The sequence below is a fragment of the Achroia grisella genome, unplaced genomic scaffold (genome assembly GCF_030625045.1).
Source record: "Achroia grisella isolate CSIRO2021 unplaced genomic scaffold, CSIRO_AGI_Agris_v1 utg660, whole genome shotgun sequence".
Lineage (NCBI taxonomy): Eukaryota > Metazoa > Arthropoda > Insecta > Lepidoptera > Pyralidae > Achroia > Achroia grisella.
Window position 1 is genome coordinate 7,793,373 of NW_026712984.1, and position 21,026 is coordinate 7,814,398.

The window sequence follows — 21,026 nt, forward strand, 5'->3', positions numbered from 1 at the left end:
ATAAAAGTAAAATTACTCCTTATTCCAAAAAAGTCCCGGCAAAATCGTTCCAGCCATTTCAGAGATTAGCCGGAACAAACAAACCGACAGGCAAACAGCCAAAAATTATAAAAAAAATGTTATTTTGGTTTATGTACCGTATTTATATTCATAAGCATGTAGTAAAAGACGGTTATTTCAATATTACAAACAGACACTCCATTTTGATTTATATGTATAGATAATTTGTTCCGGCTAATCTCTGAAATGGCTAGTCCGATTTTGACGGTAATTTTTTGATAGGTAGCTAATGTAATAAAATCCTTATTAACTTGGGCTATTTTTATTTTAGAAAAATAAAGTAGATTCCACGCCGACGAAGTCGCGGGAACAGCTAGTGATTACATAAACAAGAGTAGTGACAATTTACATTTAAAAAAAATAACTTTACATCCGTCACACGTTGCTGAACTAAAACGCATAAAACTATTATTATAATAAAACTAAACAAACTAATTCATTGGTAGGCCGCTTTAGGTCATACGCACATGAAGCGATTTTGAATCGCGCGCGTGTTTTTTAAGTAACTGGCAATCAGGCTATTTGCCTACCTCATGGTGATCGCTTATTTACATGTACATAGACTTTACATAACATCAGCAAGGTTAAGCAGGGCCATAATAAAGGTATTGCTAGCAATGTGCCAAGTCAAGTAGAATCCCACTCGATTCTCCCTGGAAACCATGATCTGATCTGATCTTATGCTCATTTTATCCTCCACTGGTGACCCGCCAGAGTAAACTAGTAGCCCATTCTATTTTTTTTTTTGGACAATTCACTCAACGCCATCTTGGGTTATAGACAACTGATATAAATACTTAAATTTTTTTTTAGTAGTATACTATGATGGCAAACAAGCATACGACCCATGACTGTGCGCCTTGCCGATATGTTAATAACTTAATACATACATAATACAGTTAGAATACATCCAGACTGATACAAACAATCATACTCATGAATACAAATGTTTATACCGTGCGAGGAATCAAACCCGCAAACATCGGAAGTAAGGTGGTGTGCTAAACTTCTAGACCACCGAGGTCGTCAAATCATATAAGTTGACGTTACATATAATATTGTAAATATCTTGATTTTATAAATAAAATAAGTAATTCAATTGAGTTTCATGCCAGTTCTTCTCAGTTGGATCTATATACTGAACTGGTCGATAGGGAAATAAATATAATATAAAAATTATGATGTTCATAAGCGGCTAAAATGTCCTACATGAATAAATGATTTTTGTAAATAAAAGTTGTTGGTTCTAAATCGCTCCATGTGTGATAGGCCTACGCGTGGCGATCCGCGACCTTTGCAGCGCAAGCAGCGCCGTGGTGAAGCAATGTTTGTATTACCGTGCAACGCTGCTGGATATCTAAGTCAGGGTCTTAGGTGAAGTGCTCGGGACATTTTATATGTACGAGAAACTTCCTATCAAAATGTTCCCCATTATATAGAAACATACTGACGTCCCACCTAATACAGAAAGAGAACATATATATATTTTTTTTTGTGAATATTAATGGAATGGTGCACCCGCCTGCGCTAACGGTTTACGCTGGCGGGGCACCAGTGGAGGATGATAAGATGAACATGATGTCAGGTCAGTTAGCCCATCATGACAAATTCACCTATTATGATCACGATGGTTTCCAGGGGGAACCGCGTGGAGGTCGACCTAACATGGTACATTGCTAGCAATGGGAGTTACTAGTACCCATTGCTAACAATCCCCTTCCCCCCAAGAGAACATATTGACTGACAAGGAGAGGTCCAGAAGGTCCGGAAGTCTGTCTGTGGACACAGCCAGACTTCCGGACCCCTTAGGAGGGCGTAGGTTAGAGCCTCGAGACTAGTTCATCTCACCGTTGCTTCTGAATACATTTATGAAAATATCATGTATGCCAGGAAGAATATAGACAATTTCAAAAGAGTTAGTGATTACACTAATAAAAGCTTACGTAACAATAACAAACAAATTTTACCTAAATTACGTTAACTAAAGTTAGTAATTAATAAATAATTTTATCTATACATTTATATATATAAATAAAATTGGAGTGTCTGTTTGTAATGTATGTTTCTTGCTTATTCTTCTTGTGATGAGACAGCTTTCCGAATAAGCGGTAGATTTAAAAAAATGTTGACTATTCAAAAGTGCTTAAATTAAGTTTATTTGAATAAATGATTTTCTATTCTATTCTATTCTTGTAATATTGAAATAAGCGTTTTTTACTACATGCATATGAATATAAATACGGTGCATACACCAAAATAACATTTTTTACTATTTTTGTCTGTCTCTCTGTGTGCACGACGCACCTCTTTGTATATTATTTATGTATTTTCTCTATTATTTTATATAGAAAAATATATATTATATATAATAAATATACATTGTCAATTCTTGATCTGCTAATTATTATACTTTTGTACATAATATTATATTATTGCTTCCTAAAACCCGTCTTTGCATAATTATATCTACCAGCCCCATACATATACAGTCCTTCGTTCACACTCTGTTTGTTACGGCTATCTAACCTACATCCCCTAGAGGAGATGCGATAGACCCTTTGTCCCTCAAAAGACCCTCTCCTTTTCTATCAGTTGCAGGGTTAGAATGTTCGCACCAACACTGCCAGCGGGGGCGATGTGGCCTTGAACGATTGAGCACGACCGGGGAACGACAACTTACTTACCACTGTGCCATTGGCGTGAACGCGTGCTTCTCTATTTATAATGCAACTAGCTGTTTCTGCGACTTCGTCCGCATGGAATTTAACTTTATTTTTCTAAAATAAAAGTAGCCTAAGTTTTTGGCAGGTAGCTGATGAAATAAGGAGTTTATTACATCAGCTACCTGCCAAAAAAAGTCCCGTCAAAATCGGTCCAGCCATTTCAGAGATTAGCCGGAACAAACAGACAGACGAAAATTGTAAAAAATGTTATTTTGGTGCATGTAACGTATTTATATTCGTTTGCATGTAGTATGTAGTTGTAGTATGTAGTATGTAGTTGCATTACTTCAATATTACAAACAGACACTCCAATTTTATTTATATGTATAGATATAAATGTTTTATACCGTGCGGGGAATCGAACCCGCGATCTTCGTAAGGCGGCGTGCTAAACCGCTAAACCACCGGCGGTCACGTATTCATAACTGTATAATAATATAGTTAATTACAGTTTGTGTGAATTTAACAGCTGCAGTTAACAGTACGTTGCGTAACAAAAACATCTTAATAAGTAGCTCGTAAATGACAGATTACTGCGTAACTTGACGCATTATGTAATAAATTTTATTAGGGTTCTTAACCAAAAAGTTAAAAGTAAACCCTAATAATTATGGGACTAGATGGCGCTGTTTAAATTGTCTAGGATCAATTTATACAGAGCTATAGACTAGCATAGTACAAGCTGAGCTAGGGTACTGAACAACTGATATAAATACTTAGATATATTTTTTATAAATACATAGGTACATATTGTACATAGAAAACACCCAGACCGATACAAACAATCATACTTATGAATACAAATGTTTGCACCGTACGAAGCATCGAACTCGCGACGATCGGAATTAAAGCAGCGTGCTAAACCGCTAGACCACCAAGGTCTGGAAAAGACCATCAAGACTTAGAAAATATTTTAAGAAATTTTGTTTGTCTGTCTGTGTGTTTGTTCTCTGAAACGGTCGGACCACTTTTGACGGCACCCTCACTCGCAATTAACCAATTTTGTAAGGAGTAACTTTACTAACTAGTAAGGCTTTTATTATAGTAATTTTATTTATCTTAATACATTATTTCAATATATATATATATATCTTTATATATAAAAATTACATGTCACGTTGTTTGTCCGCGATGGACTCATAAACTACTGAACCGATTGCAAATTTGATTTGCACATTGTGTGCAATTTGATCCAACTTGAAAGATAGGATAGCTTACATCTCAATTTATAGTCGCAATATTATTTTATTCAAGAACCTTAGCCAAAGTATATATATAAGTCACAAAGTTATGAGCAGCCGAGCGAAGACAGATACTGATCACTAATCAACATTATAATATATCCGGAACCCGTAGTAAGTGATACCTACTCACATTTAGCATATTATTGAGATTGGTGTTATTTTGTCACATAGATTTTGTAACCTCTTTGTATCTATTACTATTAATATGTTATTATGTAACAAACTTGTTATGGTTTCGACTCCATTCCTTCGGACTAAGAAGTTTTTTAATTAATCTAATAATATTTTAATAGAATTGAAAATTCTTTATTCAAATCAAATCAAAATATCTTTATTCATGTAGGTCTATTAGTACTGACAAAAAAAATATTATTTTGTCACAGTTACATTTTGTAACTACTTTGTATCTATTACTATTAATATGTTATTATGTAACAAACTTGTTATGCTTTCGACTCCATTCCATCAGACTAATAACTTTTTTAATTATTCTAATAAAATTTAAATAGAATTGAAAATTCTTTATTAAAATCAAAATATCTTTATTCATGTAGATCTATTACAGATTCTTATGATATGTCAAATATACCGTCAGTTCGCATAATTTCAAGAAAAGAAAAACTGTATGAAAACTGACATTTGTTTGTTTTTTTGTAATCTGTGAAGCCTTTATTACGTTTTGAAGGGCGATATTATTGAACATCCTTAAGAGAGAATAGAATAGAATAGAAAATACTTGATTTGTAACTTGCAATACTAATAAGTAACTAATAAAGCTGTTTTGTTTGAAATTACAAAATCTACCTGTGACAAAATAACAAGTTTTGTGTCAGTTTTTCTTATCTTGAAATCATTCCGAACTGACGGTAAATTTGACATATCAGAAGAGTCTGTAACTCTTGTATTGTAAATATTAGTATAGATGCAAGGTACAAATCAAGTATATTCTATTCTATTCTCTAAAACCTAACGATTTTCAATAATATCGCCCTTCAATACGTAATAAGGCTTCACAGATTACAAAAAAACAAACAAATGTCGTGTGACAATTGGGAAAGGTATAAATACGGTGTATGGGAAACGTTGGATTGTATAGAAAATATCAATGGACAAATACGTGGGTATCGAAACTCGCAAGTTATTCGTTTCTCAATATAGTTCTCTACAACGGCCACTGTTTGGTATTTGACACAGTAATCTGTATCAAATATGTAGATATATCATATCATTACATAGTATAAAATAAAGTCACTGTCGCTGTCTGTCCGTCCCTATGTATGCAAAAATCTTTAAAACTACGCAACCGATTTTGAAGCTGTTTTTTTTAATAGATAGAGTGATTCTAGAGGAAGGTTTATATGTATAATACATGTATACCCGGGCGAAGCCGGGGCGAGTAGCTAGTTAATAATATAAACGCGAAAGTTTGTAAGTATATATGGATGTTTGTTACCCTTTCACGCAAAAACTAGTGATGAATTTTGATGAAACTTTACAGTAATATAGATTATACATCAGAATAATATATAGGCTATAAATTTGACACGGGTGAAACCGCGGGCCTGAAATAAACAAATAAATAAAATAATATTACATATATATATAACTCAAAGGTGACTTTGAAAGACAGCCCAAATCACTGGACTGATCGGGCTGAAATGTTGCATGCAGGTTGGACAAGGAAAGGAAAGGAAAGGAAAGGAAAGGACGTTGATTACTTCTAGCCCCAAGGGGATAAAATAGGGGATGAAAGTTTCTATCCGGTCCTTGTCAATTTGAAACCCATCGGGCTGAGTCTTTGCATGCATAAAGCTACTATGACGTAGGCATCCTCTAAGAAAGGATTTGATAAGCGAGCGAAGCCGCGGGCAAAAGCTAGTTACATATAAAAACATACGAATAATTTTGTCTTAAAACTCGCAATGTTATAACATACAATCTGTGGAAATACATTAGAGAAAATTAAACGATTCCCATGCAAAACCTATGCAAACATAATGCACTACTGATTTATTCATAAGCCTACTTATGCAATATGCAATATAATATACTATCTTCATAATAATATAGCATCTAACGAGAAACTAATGGACCCAAGGAGATTATTTGTCAACTAGCTGTGCCCGCGAGATAGCTAGATTCGTCGCGTTATCAAACACTATCGAATAATTTTGTAACATTTTTCACTGATGCTTCGCTTCTGTTGTTCGTAGGCCCTCAAACATGAATAATTTTCCCCGTTTTTGTAACATTTTTCACTGATGCTTCGCTTCTATTGGTCGTAGGCCTCCAATCATGAATAATTTTCCCCGTTTTTACAACATTTTTCACTGATGCTTCGATTCTATTAGTCGTAGGCCCTCAAACATGAATAATTTTCCCCGTTTTTACAACATTTTTCACTGATGCTTCGATTCTATTAGTCGTAGGCCCTCAAACATGAATAATTTTCCCCGTTTTTACAACATTTTTCACTGATGCTCCGCTTCTATTGGTTATAGCGTAATGTTATATAGCTTAAAGCCTTCCTCGACAAATGGACTATCCAACACAAAAATCATTTTTCAATTCAAACCAGTAGTTCCTGAGATTAGCGCGTTTAAACAAACTCTTCATCTTTATAATATTGCCATCTCGTCCGAACCTAAGCAGAGCTTGTGTTATTTTTACTAGACCTGACCTGACCTGACCTGATAAAAATAGTATTAGTATCCCCTATAATAAAATAGAATAGATTTTTTTTATTGAAATATATTTGAATTTAAGAAACTTTTGTCATCAGTCATACTTAATTTTTTAATCTACCGCTCATTCGGAAATCTTCACACGAAGAACGAGCAAGAAACTTGCGTGTTGCTCTTGAATAATTGTTGTAACTTATACAAATTCAAATTCAAAATATCTTTATTCATGTAGGTCTATTACAGACTGTTATAATATGTCAAATCTACCGTCAGTTCGGAATGATTTCGAGATGAGAAGAACTGACGAACTGAGAAGAAGAACTGAGAAAAGAATACGAGCTGAGTTTCTTAACTCAGCTCGTATTCTTTTCAAATAAATGTTATACATGTTTACAATAATACAGATTTATTTTTAAATTCAAATGTATGAGAATAGAGTGACCACCAGCATATGCTATTGCAAAAGCAAATAGTCTAATCAGTGTTCGTGACCCGAACAGACCAGTCCCACAAGCAGCACCCGTTCACGAGTATGACGGATGAGAAACTAGTGAACGCTTTCTACCAAAAAAAAACTACCAAATAGCTTCAATTTATTACAGTTAATGACCGCTTACCATCAGGTGGCCGTTAGATTGTTATTCCAATCACATAAAAATATAAAAAAAATACCTATACTCATACGGTATTATAACATGCAATGTTAAAATCTGTCGCAATTTCCATGTTTAAGAAAAACTTAGTGTTTCCGCCGGAACAATAGACTGTGCCACTAATGACATCTGTCGACAGCACAGAGTAGGCAAAAACTTATAACGTATCTGTATTTTCATTGTCTATGTACCTTTGTCTGTGGTCTCTCATGCTCCAATTGCAAGGGCTATTGCAAAATACATTCAAGTAATTGAATATCAAGTGAGAGGCATTCAAAGGGCCGCGGAAGGCCTTCACAAGATGTAATCGAGACAAATGGACGATCTATTGAAGCTGTGTTCATCTTATTTATATATTTAGAACTAGATAACCGTGGATTAAAAAAATAAGTATCACATGTTCTGTATTAGATAGATAAGAATTTTTACTTGTATCTTAGCACACACATGTAGGCTTCACTACAAATACACTCGCGAGCAACCAAATCGACTCAAGCTCTACCTCGCATTCAAACATTGTTTTAAAAGAAAGTATACAACATTTTAATTAAAATTATATGTCATTTGAAAGCCTGAAATCTAAGCTTTAAAAAAACATCAACGCCTTTAAATAAAACAAGTACCAACATGTTCATTTGCGCAATTAGGGCATATAGGATAAATCACTCACTACGCTACCTGCGAGTTGCGCTACCCTGTACCTGATAAAAACCCAGGGCTGCAGAGTCACGGGGATTTTTATAGGGGGTTTTTATTGTGGTGATGTTTTTTTAAAGCTTAGATTTCAAGCTGTCAATTGAAATCGATCCCCCGTCCAATTCAAACGGGGATCGATATTACGGCTGAGACGAGGTTCGAACCCCTAGCGGTGCCCGCAGACTAAAGTCGTATCCGTCAGGCAGGAGTTGGCCTTAAGCCGCTCCATAAATCTTTCCGCGGGTTTGGAGTTGGCACTTCACTCACGGCACTCGCCCCCTGTCGTCCAGTGAAGCTATAAAGGCCAGCTGCGGCCAAAAGCATTAGAGTAGTCCGAAAAAAAATCAACCCTTAGAAGTCGCTTATCAACAGTTGTCTGATACACATCTCATGGTTTTCAAGAAACCATGGATACCACACCTCAAGAAGCTGCTCAAGTTGTTGCTTTATTGCAACAAGGATTCAGTCAGCGAGTAATCGCTTCCCAGCTTCACTTGAGTCAGTCTGCTGTATCCCAAGTGTACAGACGACAAGAGACTGGAGCAGTTACTCGGAGACCAATAAACTGCCGCCACCATTGTAAATCAAATATGCTGTGTACCGTCTTTACCATAAGGGCACACGGGGCCCATGCCCAGGGCCCCCATTCTCTGGGGGCCCCCGAAGGACTGACAATTTTTCTCAAACACTTATTCTCAAAAGATTTTTGTCGGGCACACTACACTTTTTTCACAAATCAGTAATGTTATCAGAAGGTTATCACAATGCATATACTACGCCATTATACCGATTACTTCGCCTATTCCTATGTTCTGACACCTAATGAGCTTTCTTGTATTCACACGTTTCGACTTGTAAAATGTGAACTTACAAGGATTCTTGATTGAGACAGCTTTCCGAATAAGCGGTAGATTTAAAATTGTTGACTATTCAAAAGTGCTTAAAATAAGTTTATTTTAATAAATGATTTATCTATATGTCTATTCTGTACTATTCTAATATATAAAATTCTCGTATCACAGGTTCCGTGTTTATACTCCTCTGCCGTTTGCTTGACCGATTTTGATGAAATTTTATATGTATATTCAGTAGGTCGGAGAATAGGTTTACATGTCATAAATAATTGTCTTCCTGGTGCTTCATTGCCTAATATTTTAAATAAGGTGGTTAATGGTAGGTATGATAAGTTAACCACATTAGTCATTGCTTTAGGCAACTGTTTATATGTAAAAAAAAGTCATGTAATTAAACTTGTAATCTCTTTGCTTAATATTGCTGAGCTGGGCATAGGTAAAATAATATTATGTGCATTTCCTTACTGTCGTTCTCTGACCATTGAACAAAATAAGTTCATATATTATATTAATAATTTAATTTATAATATGACATGTCGTCATAATGACTTATTATTTTTTGATAGTAACAAATTTGTCACAAACTTTTGTATGACTGGAGATAGATTTTATCTGCCTAAAAAACAAATAACAAATATAGCTAGTTTACTAGCTTATAATATAAATGACCCCATTATAAGTAATATATTGGGGTGCATTAATCCAATTAGTAGTACTTGTACTAATGTTAATACTAAACATACTGAAAATATTGACATAAATATTGATTCTAGTAAGAATCCTTTTATTTACAAAAATTTAAATATGACTGCAGATTTAAACTGCTGAAAAAGACAAAGGGAAAGCTATCAGAATTGAAAATTGTTCACCAGAACATACAAAGTTTTCTCGGCTGTGAATTAATTATTCAATTGTTTTTAGAAAAAAATAATATAGATGTTTTATGTTTAACTGAACATTGGCTCAAAGTGAGCAATATGATGTTCAGCTTAAACAATTATAATATTGTCAGCTGCTTTAATAGAAAAATAGTAAATAGAGGAGGTTCTATGATATTGGTGAAAAATAATATAAAAGTAAAAGAACGTAGTGATATTGGCAATCTTTCTGTTGAATGTTGTATTGAAATTTCCTGTGTGGAACTAGACAATTATATAGTTATATGTGTTTATAGACCTCCAAATAGTGATTATAATTTATTTGAAGAGGTAATGGAGGATATTTTAAAAAGAGTATTTAATATTAACAAAAAAATTATAGTGTGTGGTGATTTCAATGTTAACATTTTATCACATAATACCACAAAAACTAAATTAATGAGTTTATTTCAATCCTTTGACTTGAGTAATGTCTTCCACGAACCCACTCGTATCACTGCCACGTCTGCTACTTGCTTGGATAACATTAGCAACAGTGAGTATTTAGATAAAATAATAATAAACAACCTTCCTTCTGATCACTGTGGTCAAATAGTTATTTTTCCAAATCACTTAAACAAAATTGGGAAAATTAATTTATTAAAAAGAGACTTGACTAGTTATAAGATAAATAAATTTAAAATATCAGTTCGTAGTAAATTAGATTTTTATCTTCCATCTAATGAACCTAACAAACTTTATACAGATTTCTTCAATATTGTTTCTAACGAATATAATAAGGCTTTTAACAAAAAAACTATCAGTATTATTAACAAAACAAAATTTTCAGAATGGGCTACAAAGGGAATTGTTAAAAGTAGAAATATATTATTTGATTTATATGCTCAAAAAAAATACCGTTTCGATAGTACATTCGTAAATTATGTAAAAAGATACTCAAAAACTTTTAAAAAGGTATGTAATGTAGCAAAGTCTAATTATCTAAATAAAAAAATTAAAGAGTCCAAGGATAAGATAAGGACAGTGTGGAATATTATTAACAAAGAAACTGGCAAAGTTAAAAGTCCATATAACGATTTTACGCTAAATTATAATGATAAACTAGTAACGTCCACAAAAGAAATTGTCAATATTTTTGAAAATTTTTTCGCTAATATTCCAACTGATATTGCTCTTTGGACTCTTCTCCTGGTACAGCTAAATCATTCCTTATTGATAATGTTGTTTCTTGTCCGGTTACATTTAAATTTACATTTATTGACATTGCTACAATTACTAAAACATTTAAACAATTAAATTTAAAAAATACTGAAGACCATTGGGGCATGTCTGTTAAAGTTATTAACACCGCTATAGATGTTATTGCTCCATATTTAGTAATTATTTTCAATAAATGTATTTCTGACGGTGTTTTTCCCAATTTAATGAAACATAGCAAAATAACTCCACTCTTTAAGTCAGGAGAAAAAACTGTGGTATGTAATTATAGGCCTATATCTATCTTACCAGTATTGAGTAAAGTGTTTGAAAAAATTATGCTCAATCAAATGCTACAACACTTTAAAGTAAATAAACTGCTTCACAGTCGACAATTTGGTTTCACGGCCGGTAAATCAACTACTGATGCCGGTGTAGCTCTCATTAAATATATATTTGATTCTTGGGAGAGGTCTCAGGATGCAGTCGGTGTATTTTTGATCTTTCAAAAGCATTTGATTGCGTTGAACATGAAACACTTTTGCTCAAACTTGAACATTACGGTATTAGATATGAAGCACAAAGCATGATGAAATCCTATCTAAATAATAGAATGCAAGTTGTCGAAATAAATGGTGTAAAGTCTGAAGGAACTAGTATTAAAATGGGTGTTCCTCAGGGCTCTATTTTAGGTCCTTTCTTATTTTTAGTTTACATAAATGATCTTCCTTATATGGTAGAAAAGATAGCTGACATAGTTCTGTTTGCTGATGATACTTCATTAGTATTCAAAGTCAATCGACATATTGATGATTTGGACGAAGTAAACGGTGCTCTTTCTTATGTTTTAAAATGGTTTACGGCTAATAATATGTTACTAAATGCAAATAAAACTAAATGTATCAAATTTACTTCTCAATGTAAGGCCGATAGATTCAAAAATCATGTTGGACAATAAACCTATTAATTTTGTGGATGATACTGTATTTCTAGGTATCACATTAGATTCCAAGTTGCAATGGGGTGCCCATATTACTAAATTAGCGATGTTAGTTCTGCCGCTTATGCGGTAAGAAGAATTAGACAATTAACAGACGTGGCAACGGCTAAACTTGTGTACTTTAGCTATTTCCATAGCATTATGTCGTATGGTATTTTGTTATGGGGCAAAGCAGCTGATATAAATACAATATTTATTTTACAAAAGAGGGCCATTCGCTCCATTTATAGCATGGGTTCCAGGGAGTCTTTGCGAGAGTGCTTTAAGGAATCAAATATCCTCACCGTTGCTTCTCAATATATTTATGAAAACATCATGTATGCCAGGAAGAATATAGACAGTTTCAAAAGAGTTAGTGATTGCACTAATAAAAGCTTACGTAACATAACAAACTGATTTTACCTAAATGTCGTTTGGCTAAAGTTAGTAATTCGTTTTATGGCAATTGCGTAAGGTTTTACAATAAAATACCAGAGTCTGTTATAAATCTGCCAGAAAAAAGATTTAAATGTCAAATAAAACGTTGCAAAAAAGCTTACTATAAAATTGAAGAATTCGTTACGGTAATAATGTTTTTGTAGAAAAATTTTAAATACATAGCACTGACAATATTATCTGATTACACTAATGATGAGTGCGTAGCGATTTCTATGTTGATTGTCGCATGCTTCTTACTTGTTACACTGTAATTATTTATATAAAAAAAACATCTATCAAAAAGAGCAACACACAAGTTTCTTGCTCATTCTTCTTGTGATGAATCTGCATTCCGAATGAGTGGTAGAATCAAAATATGACTATTCAAAAGTGCTTGTAATGAGTTTATTTGAATAAAGATTATTTCTATTTCTATTTCTATTACAACTAATTTTTATACCCCTAAGTGTTAAGGATGGCTCACCCAAAAAACCTATTCTTTCCGACAAAAATTTTAATTTTAATTTTTCTATTATATGGCATTAAAAATTCATATAACCTTAAATTTTCACCCTTCCGGCATGAACCCCTATTTTATAATAACGATTTTAATTTATATGGCAAAACAACGTTTGCCGGAACAGCTAGTTATTTTAAAATAAGATCAAATAGGAAAAATAAGTATTGCCATCTCTTATTGCGGGAACAGTTAGTTATTGTTATAAAAATAAGATCAAATAGGAAAAATAAGTGTTGCCATCTCTTAATGATTGACACACGAATTTTTTGCCGACCAGACTCGATATCACGACCTTTGAGCTGCAAGTCGCAGTAGTAAATTACTAAACCACGTTCACACGAGTGTATTTATAGATGTATACACCAATCAAATATTATGAAAGAAACCTTGACATTTCACTTGTATTATTACACTGACTTTGACGTGAGTTTAAATAAATAATATAAAGTAAATGACGACCTCGGTGGTCCAGTGGTCTAGCACACCGCTTTACGACCGATGGTCGCGGGTTCGATTCCTCGCACGGCACAAACATTTGTATTCATGAGTATGATTGTTTGTATTGGTCGGGATATTTACTGTGTATAATATGTATGTATTTACGAAAAAAAAATTATCTATGTATATGTATCAGTTATCTAGTACCCATAATACAAGCTTTAGCTAGCTTAACTTGGGTCTAGATGGCGCTGTGTGAATTGTCCTGAGATTATTATTATTATTATTATTAATATAACGAATTACAAGGTCCCCACAAGATGAGATTTTTAACAACGCATTAAAAGTAAATTAAATTTATATTTGCTACTAGCTGTACACGCGACTTCGTCCACGTTAAAATTCTTTTATTTTAGAAAAATATAGTTAATTTCCAACTTTATTTTTTTAAAATAAATGAATTTTTCTAAAATAAAGGTACCTAAGTTACTCCTTATTACATCAACTACCTGCCAATAAAAGTCCCGTCAAAATCGAGCAGCGTAGTTTTAAAGATTTAAGCATACATAAGAACAGACAGCGACAGCGACTTTGTTTTATACTATATAATGATGATGAAGACTTACGGATACACTCAGCAATGGGTTACAATTTTATATGTATATATTGTATGGAGCAGGTTCCCCGTGACCATCTACCACCTACCACCTACCAGCATTATGTCACACAACCGGTCAGATTACAAAATAACAATCGCGGACACGAGAAATTGCATCTGTTATATACTTGTAAACGATGCCGCGATATTATGGTTAGCTTAGCTAGCAGTAGCTACCGGCCCCAGTTTTGCACGGGTGAACATCCTTACTAATATTATAAATATAAAAGTAAGTCTGTCTGTCTGTCATGCTTCCATGTCAAAACTACTGAACCGATTTAAATGAAATTTAGTACACACATAGTCTAGAACGGTGGTTTCCAAGTGTACCATGTCAGGTTGACCTCCACGTGGTTCCCCCTGGAATCCATCATGGTAAATCACCATTTGCCTAGATGGGCCTCGCCAGCGTATACCATTAGCTCATTTGGGTGCATCGTACCGTTATCTATATAACATATAAATAAAATTGGAGTGTCTGTTTGTAATATTGAAGTAGCCGTTTTTTACTACATGCATATGAATATAAATACGGTACATGCACCAAAATAACAATATTTTACAATTTTTGTCTATCTGTCTGTTTGTTCCGGTTAATCGCTGAAATGGCTGGACCGATTTTGACGGGACTTTTTTTGGCAGCTGATGTAATAAGGAGTAACTTATGGCTATTTTTATTTTAGAAAAATAAAGTTAAATTCCACGCGGACAAAGTCGCGAGTACAGCTAGTCCTTCATAAAAAAAATACGTACTTAGTGGCACGCTTTACTTCTAATGGTCGCAGCTTCGATTCTTAACACAGTGCAAACATTTGTATTTATGAGTATGATTATTTGTATCGGTCTGGATGTTTTCTATGCATATTATATATTTACAAAAAAACAGTGTGGTGGTCGCTCCATTCTCCCAAATTTGAATTTAAAAATTAATCTCTATTATTGTAAACATGTACAACATTTATTTAAAAAGAATACGAGCTGAGTTTCTTGTCAGATTTGACATATTATAAGAGTCTGTAATAGACCTACATGAATGAAGATATTTTGAATTTGAATTTGAATATATATTTAATTATTTCTATCAGTTGTCTAGTATCTATAACACAATTTCATTTCAAAACAACATTTATTTAAAAGAGCAACAAACAGTGAGCGGTTTACGAATTAATGTTACAATTAAGAAAATAATTATTTCTATTTCTATTTAATTAAGTAATATTTATCTATTTATATATGCGCTGACATAACGTCCATCCCATTCCGATAAAACTTTATCAACTCATTCCTAGCAATTACTCTAATCTTATGAACAGAGTACAATTAACTTACGACTCCCTCAAATTGTACCGGGAAATCACTTCGAAATAATATGTCTGTAATTCTTTGATAGTCTGTGGTAGCAATGCAGTCTCTATACTTAAAAGGATTTACTTAAAACAAGGATAAAAGTTTTTTGTTATATACGCATAATAGTTTTAAATACGGAATTAAAATAAACAAGATATCAAGGATATAATAATGTACAATTGAAAAAAACATTCACTTTTCAATGTTTCAACTGACCAAATTATTTCCGGTCAAAACTATTTTACGTAACAAACTCACCAGAAAAATGTTGCCGCTAAAAAGCCGCTGAACGTTTACAACAAAGCACTGCACTTTTTAAAACTAAATCACAGTCCAATAAACAATTAACGAATATTAATTAAAAAGAAAACACATACACTGCCACAAAGTTTTTAAAACACAAATATTCGATTGTTTCAATTTCAAATATTTTTATTCTGTAGTCTATAGCGACAGATTAAAAAAACTGGTGCATTCTGAACGCGTCACAAGCGACTTTGGCGCGAAAACCTAGTGAAATGTCAATCTCGGCTGGAATTGGCGCGAAAGGTCACTGGCCCAATGGGGGGGCGGACTTGTTAATTTGAAAATACTAACAGTTGCTTGTTTATATCGCGCAGTCTAGCAATAAAATAATTAAGTAGTTTCCTTTTGGTTGTAATTTTTACGACGTGATGAAGATCAAGTTTATTATTAATTTGAACATATTTGAAGTACTGATACATTTAAAATAGTAGGACTACATACAAACCTATAAATGTATATTAGAGTACATATTATCTACTTTCAAAGAGATATGAATTAAAATGACAATAAATTGAAGAATATATAATATGACAACACTACTGAAAACAATAGCTGTGTGGACTGAATCCTTTTGCCTTTCCCTGAAATTAAAAAAACCGAGTCAAAAAAAGTATTATTTATCCATTTTATCCACAAGTGGATGCAACGGTACAAAGACCATACAGCCTAATATTCAGTAACATTTCTTAAGAAATTCTAAAGTTGTCTAAGCAAAACGTTATAATATCTTTTCATGTTTACATATTATAAAATTAAGTAGCTTCCACTGTTTGTTCGTTTAGATCTTTTAAACTACGCAACGTATTTTATAACATAATGCAGTTTTTATAATAGAATATTATACTTTTCAAGAAGAAGGTTTATAGCGGTTAGCTAGTTGATTATAAAATTCGACGGCCTCGATGGTCTAACGGTTTAGCACACCGCCTTACTTACAATGGTCGCGGGTTCGATTCCTCGCACGGCACAAACATTTGTATTCATAAATATGATTGTTTGTATCGGTTTGGGTATTTTCTATGTATAATATGTATGTATTTACGAAAAAAAAAAACATATCTATGTATTTGTATCAGTTGTCTAGTACCCATAACACAAGCTTTAGGTAGCTTAATTTGGGTCTAGATGGCGCTGTGTGAATTGTCCTGAGATTATTTATTATAATTCATTTTTCTTCATGAATATTTTAATAATTGTTTATAAACTAGTTTAAAAGTACAATTAAGTTGTTGTTGAAGCAGAGTACATTTAGTGCGGGGTTTTTTTTAAACCCCATCTCGTTTTACTTATTTCATACTATCTATTTCACCATATTCATTTATTACAGGCTACGGTAACCGTTTACCATCAGATAGGCCGTATGCTTCATTGCCACTATAGCTGTATAAAAAAAAACCTCGTAACAAATGTTTGTATATTGTTGACTTCGATTTCAGAATTGAATGCGTTACCTTCGTCAGATACAATAAGGGACAGACGTGACATACCACGCAGTTGTTGCGCAATTCAATTTATTATATTTATTTCTAGCTGTACCCGCGACTTCGTCCGCGTGGAATTATTCGAAAATAAAAGTAGTCTAAGTTACACCTTATTACATCATTTACCTGCCAAAAAAAGTCCCGTTAAAATCGGTTCAGCCATTTCAGAGATTAGCCGGAACAAACAGACAGACAAAAATTTTAAAAAGGGGTTTTTTAGTGTATGTATCGTATTTATATTCATATGCATGTAGTAAAAAACGGTTATTTCAATATTACAAACAGACCCTCCAATTTTATTTATATGTATAGACTAGCTACTCGGCCCGGCTTCGCATGGGTGTACATGTATTATATATATAAACTCTAGAATCACTCTATCCATTAACAAAAACCGCTTCAAAATCCGTTGCGTAGTTTTAAAGATTTAAGCATACATAGGGACAGACAGCGACAGCGACTTTGTTTTATACTATGTATGTAATGTTGATGATATCTCCCACAAATAAAATAAATTAAAATTATATTATTTTTTATTGAAAGTATATCTGAATCACAGATAAGATAATATTACATGTTATATATAAATAAAATTGGAGTGTCTGTTTGTAATATTGAAATAACCGTTTTTCACTACATGCATATGAATATAAATACGGAACATACACCAAAATAACATTTTTTACAATTTTTGTCTGTCGGTCTGTTTGTACCGGCTAATCTCTAAAATGGCTGGATCGATTTTGACGGGACTTTTATTGGCAGGTAGCTGATGTAATAAGGAGTAACTTAAGCTACTTTTATTTTAAAAAAATAAAGTTAAATTCCACGCGAACGAAGTCTCGTATACAGCTAGTGTTAAATAAAACTAAAAATCATCCGTTATACTCGTGAACGAGTGCTGCGCTCAATATGTTTAATTTGATTTTTGGTTTATATTATAATATTATTATTCTTGGTTTATAACAAATTTTTATAGCCCTAAATGTTAAGGGTGGATCACCCCAAAAATGATTTTTCTTACTTTTGACAAAAAAATAATATTTTTTAAAAAATATACGTATAACCCTAAATTTTCACCCCACTACCAACCCCTATTTTTTAACAGAGATTTTAATTTATATGGCAAAATAACATTTAGCGAGTTCAGCCAGTGTCTCTTTTTACTGGGGTTATACGTTCAAACACGCGGGCGTTAACCAATTATTATTATTACTCTTATCTGTCTATCTATCTGGGTGTTTCCTATGTATAATATGTATGTATTTACAAAAAAAATATCTATGTATTTGTATCAGTTATCTAGTACCCATAACACAAGCTTATATCTGAGATTATTATTATTATTATATCTAGATAGATAACAATAACAATCTCAGGACAATTCACACAGCGCCATCTAGTCCTAAGTTAAGCTATCTAAAGCTTGTGTTACTAGATAACTGATACAAATACATAGATATTTTTTTTTTTCGTAAATACATACATATTATACATAGAAAACACCCAGACCGATACAAACAATCATACTCATGAATACAAATGTTTGTGCCGTGCGAGGAATCGAACCCGCGACCATCGGACGTAAATCGGTGTGCTACACCGCTAGACCACCGAGGTCGTCAAAGATATAAAAGGGAAATCTGCAACCGGCAGTACGAGATGGTTGAGTGCAACCCACGAATATAATGTTAACGGAAGGCGACTGCCGTGTCCCACCATGCGGAACAACGGTTGCGACATGGCAGTGTTACACCAGATCGTTTTAATTACCTGTGGCGCTGTCTGCTGTCCTATTACACTAACAGACAGACAGACGTACCAATTTGTTTGTATATATATATAATATATATATAACGCCATAAGTGTTGCATGATATTGTTAAGTTGTTTCATTATAGTCAGCCGAGCACCTAACATATCAATTATGTGTAATGATATCTTCTGAACCACACGATACAGACTTGTATGTCTAGTGTGTGGTTCGCCGTAATGTGTATTGAATGTAAAAGTGTTTTATTGACCAATAAAGTTATTATATTGGCCAATATAATTATTATAGATATATATATATACATATACATATGAAAATAAAATATCAAAGACCTCACGGAAACGATTTAGTAAAACCTATATCTGTAGTATAGCCTTGTATGCGTGTGAGACAGGGACATTAAATCAAAAGGAAAGAGACAAACTGGAGGCTATTGAAATGCGGTGTTGGAGAAGGATGGAAAGAATTAGCTGGAAGGATAAAGTAAGAAACGAAGTACTACACAGGGTAAAAGAAAAAAGGTAGATGTTGAACACAATAGAAAATAGACGAGGAAAAATGTTAGGACACTTGATACGGCGCGATGATTTCATGAAAATTATTATTGAGGGGAAAATAGAAAGAAAGAGGGGGAGGGGAAGACCAAGGAATAGCTACATCAAACAAATTGAGGACAAAATGGGAGTCGTGTCGTATCAAGAATTAAAGAGCATGATGGAAGATCGCGGATAGTGGCAAGAGCTCCACCGACAAGAGCGTAGCTCTTAAATTATGAATGAATGAATAGATAGTATAATAATAATAATAATAATCTTAGGACAATTCACACAGCGCCATCTAGACCCAAGTTAAGCTAGCTAAAGCTTGTGTTATGGGTACTAGACAACTGATACAAATACATAGATATATTTTTTTTTCGTTAATACATACATATTATACATAGAAAACACCCAGACCGACACAAACAATCATACTCATGAATACAAATGTTTGTGCCGTGCGAGGAATCGAACCCGCGACCATCAGACGTAAAGCGGTAAAAGTATTTTTCCTATATAATTGAAAATAAACGGGAAATACGGAGATTTATCGGTAGGGTAATAAAACAATAACTATCTATACATATAAATAAAATTGGAGTGTCTGTTTGTAATATTGAAATAACCGTTTTTTACTACACGCATATGAATATATACGGTACATACACCAAAATAACATTTTTTACAATTGTCTGTCTGTCTGTCTGTTTGTTCCGGATAGTCTCTGAAATGGCTGGACCGATTTTGACAGTACTTTTATTGGCAGGTAGCTAATGTAATAAGAAGTAACTTATGTTACTTTTATTTTAGAAAAGGCGGGACGGGACGTGACGTGTATGATTGTTTGTATCTGAGTGTATCCTATGTAAATTATGTATGTATTTCCAAAAATACATGTATCTTTGTATTTAGATCAGTTGTTTAGTACCCATATGACGAGGTCTGCTTACATAAGGTTGGTAGAAATGTCAAGAAAAGAAAATATAATATAAATAAACACTACAAGTCATCATTAAATATTTATTTACAACGTTAAATAATTCTATAATTCTTTCTAATGAAATTGCATTGTGTAAACTTAAGCTAGCAATAAATTATATTATGATTTAATAAATGGTTACAAAATGTGAATTTAAAGTCTACTAAATTCTTAATTTTAACTAGCTCTGTCCGCGACTTCTTTCACGTGGAATAATGACCGTGAATAGCATTTTATGTTACCCCCTTGTGGCTAAAATGTTTACAAAGTTTGAACTAATTCTCATCTCGAAATTATTCCGAACTGACTGTAGATTTAACATATCATAAAAGTCTATAATAGACCTACATGAATAAAGATATTTTGAATTTAAAATATACGTAATATTCAAAATAATTACCAAAAGCGTGTCTAAATGTTTTTTTACTGCAAAAAAATTATGAGCTACAATGTAATTGTAAACAGATTTGCCTTCACAATTTTATAAGGAGCTTAAGAAGTTCATCATTGCCTTGCCTTTATCCCATTATTTGTGGTCGGCGCAGTATGTCATTCTCTTCCACTGCTCTCTATCGGTCG